This window comes from Castor canadensis, chromosome 8, assembly GCF_047511655.1.
Source record: "Castor canadensis chromosome 8, mCasCan1.hap1v2, whole genome shotgun sequence".
Classification (NCBI taxonomy): domain Eukaryota; kingdom Metazoa; phylum Chordata; class Mammalia; order Rodentia; family Castoridae; genus Castor; species Castor canadensis.
This window is the reverse complement of record NC_133393.1, coordinates 39030522-39038377: the sequence shown is the minus strand read 5'-3', so window position 1 is coordinate 39038377 and position 7856 is coordinate 39030522.

The window sequence follows — 7856 nt, the reverse complement described above, 5'->3', positions numbered from 1 at the left end:
CTCTAGCCTCCTTCTGAAGCTGGGATTATGGACATACCTATCATGCCCAGCACCCCTTTTCTTTTCAAAGAGACACCTGAACATCTTTTATTTTACTTTGTTCTTAATTTTAATTCTTTAATTGCCTTTCAAATTTACCCTCTAAGTCTGTCAACTTGTGCGTACAATGGCCTCCCTTGACACTTATGTGTGGGAACAGGAGAGGAGGTACTGTGCTAAGTGAAGCCATTCATGGAAATTTTAATAATTGACTTTGTCAGCCAGCTTTCAGTGGTGGATGTTCTCCACATTTCTTGCTGCATAGAGATATTTTTAGTAAACCACCAAAGCCACATTAAAAATATACTCACACATATAATCCCACTTATATGGCATTCTCTTGCCAGGTAGGCCAGGCTGGCCTTGAACTAGCAATCTCCCTGCCTCAGTCTCCATTTCCATGGCATTCCTAAGATGGGTGTGACTGTAGAGAGATAGCAGAGAGTCTTTGTGGGGGTGGAGCAGTTCTGTATCTTGACTGTGATGGTAGCTACATCAATCTATTTATGTAATAAAGTGACAGATTTATACACACAATGTTAATCTCTGGGTTTTGATAATACTCCAGTTATAATAACTGTAACCATTGGGAAGATTTGAGTAAAGCATACACTGGATCCCTCTGTACAATTTTCGCATGATCATGTGAGTCTAAAATTATTACAAAAATTAAGCATGCATATAAATAAAACACACAATAAATGAAGACACTTATGTGACTGATAACGAGAAGACCTGGACATGCTTCCTTGCGTGGTATCATTAAAAGCAAGATGCCGGTGGCTCACGCCTGTAATCCTAGCTACTCAGGAGGCAGAGATCAGGAGGCCTGAGGTTCAAAGCCAGCCCTGGCAAATAGTTTGCAAGACCTTATTTTGAAAAAAACCCATCACAAAAAAAGGGCTGGTGGAGTGGCTCAAGGTGTAGGCCCTGAATTCAAACCCTAGTAATGCAAAAACAAACAAACAAAAAAGAGGTGTAAGACTAAGAAGTGTGGTCAGGGGATAAAGGAGAACGATGGACAAGGCGAATCTAACTAAAATACATTGGAAGCACTTTTGTGAATGTCACCTGTACCCCCAGTACAACAATAATATGCTAATAAAAAAGAGATTAGTAGAGATTAAAGATACATAACCACAACACATAAGCCTTGATTGGGCTCTGAAACAAAAACAGAAAAAACAAAAAACTTAAAAGATACTTGGAGACAATTTGAACCAGAAAATACATTACAGTAGTATTAAATTAATGTTCACTTTCTCAAGTGTGATAAGACTATTTTGGTTAGGCATGGCAATGTGCTTACGTTGGGACGTGTAAGCTGATACAATCAGGAATGAACTATGGTAACGGCTATCATCTATTTTTTAAAGGGTATAATGTGCGTTATGCGTGCGTTCATGTGTGCATGTGTCTGTATGTGTGTTTTCTAGGGATACCATAACAAACTACCACGGGCCTGGACCCTAGTGTTCTAGGATCTGTTCCCCTGAGGCCTCTCTGCATGGCTTGCAGATGGCCGTCTTCTCGCAACCTTGCATGGGCCCACTTTGTGTCTGTGTCCTGATACCCTCTTATAAGGACACCAGTCAGACTGAATTAGACCCTATCTCCAAATGCATTCATATTCTGAGGTACTGGGGAGTTAGGACATCAGCATATGCATTTTGGGGAATGTAAATCAACCCATAATAATATATATTAAAGACAAATAGGACCGGGGCCCTGGATCAAGTAATAGAGAGCCTGTCTAGTATACACAAAGCCCTGAGTTCAAAAGAGATAAATAAAATAAATTGCTAATTGCCAACAGGTAGAAATAGATATAAAGTGTTCTCTGTACAATTGCTTAACTGTTCTATAGCCTTACATTTTTTCAAAATAAAGTAAATAAAGAGGAAGCATGGGCTGGGGGCGTAGTTGAGTGATAAAACCCTTGTGCAAGGCCCTGGGGTTGATCCCCAGCACAAGAAAAAGGAGAAGGGGAAGGGGGAGAAGGAGGAGGAAGAGGAAGAGGTGAAGAAGAAACTTTTTGAAAGGAACTAAGCTTGTCATAAACATTATGACTCAAAAGTATTCTTGGGTGGGGCATGGTGGTTCACTCCTGCAATCCCAGCTATGTGGAATGCAAAGGTAGGAGTATCTCAGCCCTAGCCTGGCTCCAGGCAAAAAACTCAAGAAGCTGAAAAACAAACTAAAGCAAAAAGGGCTGGGGGCATGGCTCTAGCAGTAGAACTCTCAAGTACTAGGCCCTGAGTTCAAATCCCAGTACCTGGCAGGGAGGGGGATAGGAATTCCTCAACTTGCCACAACAATGAGGCAAAATGCTAAGATTTGTTCAAGTAAATAAACCCATGTTTCCTCATAGATCATATGAAATTGCCACTTCCATAGGTCAGGATGGTCAGATAACAGCAATTTCAGTCAGTTTATTAATATTTTACTACTTCTATTAAGTGTGAAATATTCACAATAAAAAGAAAAAGTCAATGGTAAGATATCAAGCAAACTTGAGCAATGGATAATTAAACACACCGTCAGTACAAGGAGAGTGTTCACATCTTTTAACTCCACAAAGCTTTGGCATCACAGAGACTGGGGTGTAGGTTGGGGGCTGGGATGTGTGGAGGGTGTGATTCCCGTTCTCAAGCCTGGAGCAGAAGGGTGGTGAAATTCCAAGTTCTTCAGTGGCCTAGAGTACTTCCTGACTTCCTCTTGCAGATGGAAATCTTAGCAAATCAGGTGATTTGGGAGAGAAAGAAATGCCAAGCAGCCAAAATCATACCTGCTGGGTTCTGGCTTACAGAGTCAGGGTTTAGAGTGTGCAGATGGATTCCCAGCCAATGAGTAGGAACCTGCAATTTGGTAGTAATCCTCCAATCTGGTCATCTTCATTACATGTGGCTTCTGTTTTTGAAAATCTGCCTATTTGTCCACATTTATTTGTAACCCCTCCAAACAAAAATACTGGCTGTAATTTCCCCATGCTTTGTGGACAGGCGAGGAGCAGGGTAAAATTTGAGTTGACTGGGGTGCACATTTCTGGTTGAAAATTGGCTGCCTTGCTCTTATGTTTCAGCTCTCATTCTGTAAGCAAGTGCCCTTTTTATAGTCTATTTAGTGACATTTCTTTTTTCATTTTTGTGCTTTTTTGTTGGTAATGTCTCTGATCAAATGGTCCCAGGCATAGGGCTGAAGTGGGAGCAGTATTCCAAATAAGAACGCTGTGTTATCCCTCAGGAAGGACATACCCTTGCTAGACAAGCTTGGCTCAGACAGGACTTCCTGTGCTGTTGATGAAGTCAATGAAAGGGAACCAACACTATATAAAAATTCATCTGCTTTAGACACAGATGTCTGATTGGTTGATAAAAATGTGGTGAGCAGAGACTTGTAGGAACTTGACCCTGTGTCTCCCACGGGGATGGGTGTGCCATATTTGCTAATTCACATTCACAGTCACTTAATAGAGCTTCCTCCAATGAGAATCAGCTGTAATTGCAAGGAACTGCTTTGACTGACAGACCAGATGCCAACCCTGCATTTTAGTGGCCAACCCCTCCTCACTGGGAAGAGATGCTGGCTGGTGTCCATGCTACTCCTGAGTGGGAGTCATGACAGATGATGCAAGGCAGAGCACAATGATATACTTGTTCCCTGCCACCCAGAACCTAAATTTGGTTTGGTAGGAGGGGTGAAGACTGTGGAGTCAGCAACAGGCCTTCACAGATGCTATTCCTAGCCAGTACTTACGAGTAGAGATGACCCCAGAATAAACCTGGCTCAAAATAGCATTCCAGTTGATCTCTCCATCCCTTAAATTCATAGCTTATAAGGAAAGGAAAAAGAACTACTAGAATAGTAACTTAAAGAAATATTTGGGACTTAGGAGTGTGGCTCAGTGGAAAAGCGCATGCTTAGCATATGCAAAGCCTTGGGTTCAATGCCAAGTGCTGCCCTCCCCCCCAAAAAAAGAAAAGAAATACATAGTAAAATGTGACCTCTGTCTGCTATCTTTTGGTTATCAGATACCTTACAGCAAGTTCCTTTTTGTGAGCTAGTAATTTGTAATTGTTCCCTCCGTATTTTAATTCTTCCATTGCATGTATGTAACAGAGTTCTTAACATTTCATGCCTAGGGAATCTTTGCAGAGTTGAAAGCAAAAGTCCTTCATCTTCTGCTTTGAGTGAGACTGCACAGTTGGGAGAGGTTATGTTGGGTGTTCTAGAGAGGTATGGGTGAGAGGCAGCACTTTACAGAGAAGCCAGGTGAGGTGACAAGGGGAACTGTTCTGGACTCTGAAAAAAAGTGGTTTTGGCAAACCTGTCCACACTCTCCTGCCTCTGCTCTCCCCTATATAGCAATTGCAAAATTGAGCACAGAGACTGTAGGCATAGGGGTCCCGGTCTCAGCAAAGGTTCCTTTGCTCACAGATGGCGAAGATACATCTGAGCCACTGGACTAGAAGGGACCTGTGGCAGAAGACAGTGGGGACACAATGTAGCACATGATTGACATGGACTCAGCTCCCTGTCCTCTGTCACTGCAGGAGCTAGGTACACCTGGTTTGGGGGAAGTCCAACCATGGCTGAAAACAGATCTCTACCCGCCCCCCCATCGTAGGGGCTTAAATGGAACAAAAATTACGTGCAAGAAAGCAAGGAAGGGTGAGTTTCTTGCCATGAAGGCCACACAGAGAGACTTGCTAGATAGAAGGAAAGGAAGGAAGGAGAGAGGGAGGGCAGGGTGGGAGGGAGAGAGAGAGACAGAGAGGGAGATTATGACCTGTTGTATATGGCAATAGTTACTAGCAGATATAATTATTTTAGCCTAAGCATTATTAAATATTTCAAAGTGTTTGACTTTTCTCAAAAGTGCATTTCAGGAGGCTGTGCACAGTGGTGCACACCTGTAAACCGAGCTACACAGGAGGCAAAAGTAGGAGGACTGAGGTCCAAGGCCAGTCCTTGCCAAAATGTGAGACCCTACCTGAAAAATAACTGTAGCATAAAAGGACTGGGGTATAGCTCAAGTGGTTAGAGCGCTTACCTAGCAAGCACAAGGCCCTGAGTTCAAAGTCCAGTATTGCAAAAAAAAAAAAAAAGTGATCTTTAAAGGGGAGAATTGTGGAAAAATCAAGAAAATGCAAGGGTAGCCAGGTACCGCTGGCTCAAGGCTGTAATCCTAGCTACTCAGGAGGCAGTGGTCAGGTTCAAAGCCAGCCCAGGCAAATAGTTTGTGAGACCCTATCTTGAAAAAACCCACAAACAAAAGGGCTTGTGGAGTGGCTCAAGGTGTAGGCCCTGAGTTCAAACCCCAACACTGCTAAATAAATAAATAAATAAATAAATAAATAAATAAATAAATAAAATAGAAGGTAAAGTAATCTGTGAGATAAAATCCATTGTCTATGCTGGAAACAAAATTTAGTTTAGAAGCAGAGGCCGCATTTGCAATACCCAACACCAGATTAAAGGAAAACACTACATGACATATTAATTTATGGGTTCTTTTCTTACCTTCTGCCTTACTTGTGACACAGGAGGCTTTAATAAAAAAAGTTAGATCACCATGTTAGATAATTACACCAGACTGATTTGACTCACTATAAGAATAACAACCTTACTAAGAATACTATTACCTATTTTAGTATTTAGTGTATTTTAAAGGTAGAATCCTTTCCTGAAGGCAGACCTTCTCATCATGGTGTTTAGTCATTGAAATTCAAGCATAATGACATTGAGTTATCTAATTAGATAAATTAAACAAACATAAACACACAAGTTTTCCTGTCCCCAAGACAAACAAATTAAATCAGTACCTACCTTCTCCACACAAATTGGGCAGGGGAAAGTGTTCTTTCCATGTGCTGTTCCTCAGCTTTGTGCATCAGAGGCCAGCTGGCTGTCCCGTCTAAGGACCGACCCTGATTGTAGCTAGGAGACGGCATGCCCCTTGAGGGTGATGGCTAGGCAGGCCAGGCCTCCCAATTCCTAAAAGTGAGCTGGCCTTTCAGATTTTCAATGTGAAAATGTTCTATTTTAAAATATTGGCACCTAGCTCAAAAATGTTAAAAGCATTCTGCCAGTAAACTGAATACATCTGTGGGTTGTCAGGTTGTGGCCTCTGCCATGGCACATACAAGTTGAGTGTCTCTTACCTGAAATGCTTGGGACCAGAAATATTTCAAATTTTGATTTTTTTTTTCAGACTTTGGAACACTTGCATAGACATAATGAGATGTCTTGGGATGGAACACGGCTAAACATGGAATTCACTTATGTTTCTCACATACCTTACACACAGACTGATTAGTATTCGATACAATATTTTTAGTGTGTCTGCATTTTCTGCTACAACCCATCACGTGAGGTCAGGTGTTTTCCACTTCTTAGCATCATGCTGATTGATACTCCCCACCCCCAAACTTCAGATTTTGGAAGATTTCAAATATTTGGATGAAGGATGCTCAACCTGTAACATTACTGACAATCTGGAATATCTGGATGTGCTATGTTTGAGAAGCTTGTATACACATGTGTGATTGTGTCAAAGGGAGGGCTTATAAAAGTAAAGAAATGGAGGAAGGCAGGCAATCAGACACAAATGGCTCTGCTCTTATTATGCCCTACACTCCAGAATATATATTCATCACAGCCCTATTTCTTTTCTTTTTTAAAAAAATGAAGAACAATTTATTAACTTTTTTGGGTGGGGTACTGGGGATTGAACCCAGGGCCTTGAGCTTGCTAGGCAGGCACTCTACCACTTGAGCCACTTCACCAGTCCTTTTTGCTTTAGTCATTTTTTAAATAGGGTCTTACATTTTTGCCCAAGGGCCAGTCTGGACTGCCATCTGCCTTTCTATGTTTCCAAATAGCTAGAATTGCAGAAGTGAACCACCATGCCTAGCTTGTTTGTTGAGATGGAGAACTAACTTTTTGCCTGGACTTGTCTTGACTCCTGATCCTAATCTTTGCCTCCCAAGTTGCTGGAAGTACAGGGGTGAGCCATCATGCCTGGCCCTTTGTATTTTGTTTTTGAGATAGAGTCTCACTTACTTTAACTGGGCTGGCCTAAAACTCGTGATCTTCCTGTCACTGCCGCCTGAGTAGCTGAGATTACAAGAATGTACTGCCACACCTGGCCCCTATTTTTGTTGTTTTATTGTACAAGATAATGGGTGTCATTATGACATTTTCATACATGTGTATAATAGACTTTGATCATATTCACCACCATTACCCTATCTTGTCCCCCCATCCCTGTCCCTTTCCTTTTCCCAAATAGTTCTCCTTCTACTTTCATGTCTTTTTTTTTAAGTCCAGATTATATATTTGAGAGAAAATGTGGTATTTGTCTTTCTGAGTCTAGCTTATTTTGCTAAGCATGATGATGTCCAGCTCCACCTGTTTTCCTTCTTCAAGACTGAATAAAACTCCATTTCTTTATCCATTCATCTGTTGATGGCTACCTAGGCTGATTCCATATCTGAGCTACTGTGAATAGGGCTGCAATAAACATGGATGCATAGAAGTCTCTATTGTATGCTGACTTACTTTCCTTCAGGTATATACCCAAGAGCAGTATGGTGGGATGATATGTTTTTGTTTCATTTTTAGTTTTTTGAGGAACCAGCATACTGATTTCCATAGTGACTGCACTATGTATAAAGGTTCTCCCTCAGCCATTCTGACTGGGGAAGATGGAGTCTCTGTGGCTTTTTGACTTGCATTGGATAAAGAGCTTGGACATTTTTTCATTTGTACTTCTTCTTTTGAGAACTGTGTGTTCAATTCTTTTGCACATTTAT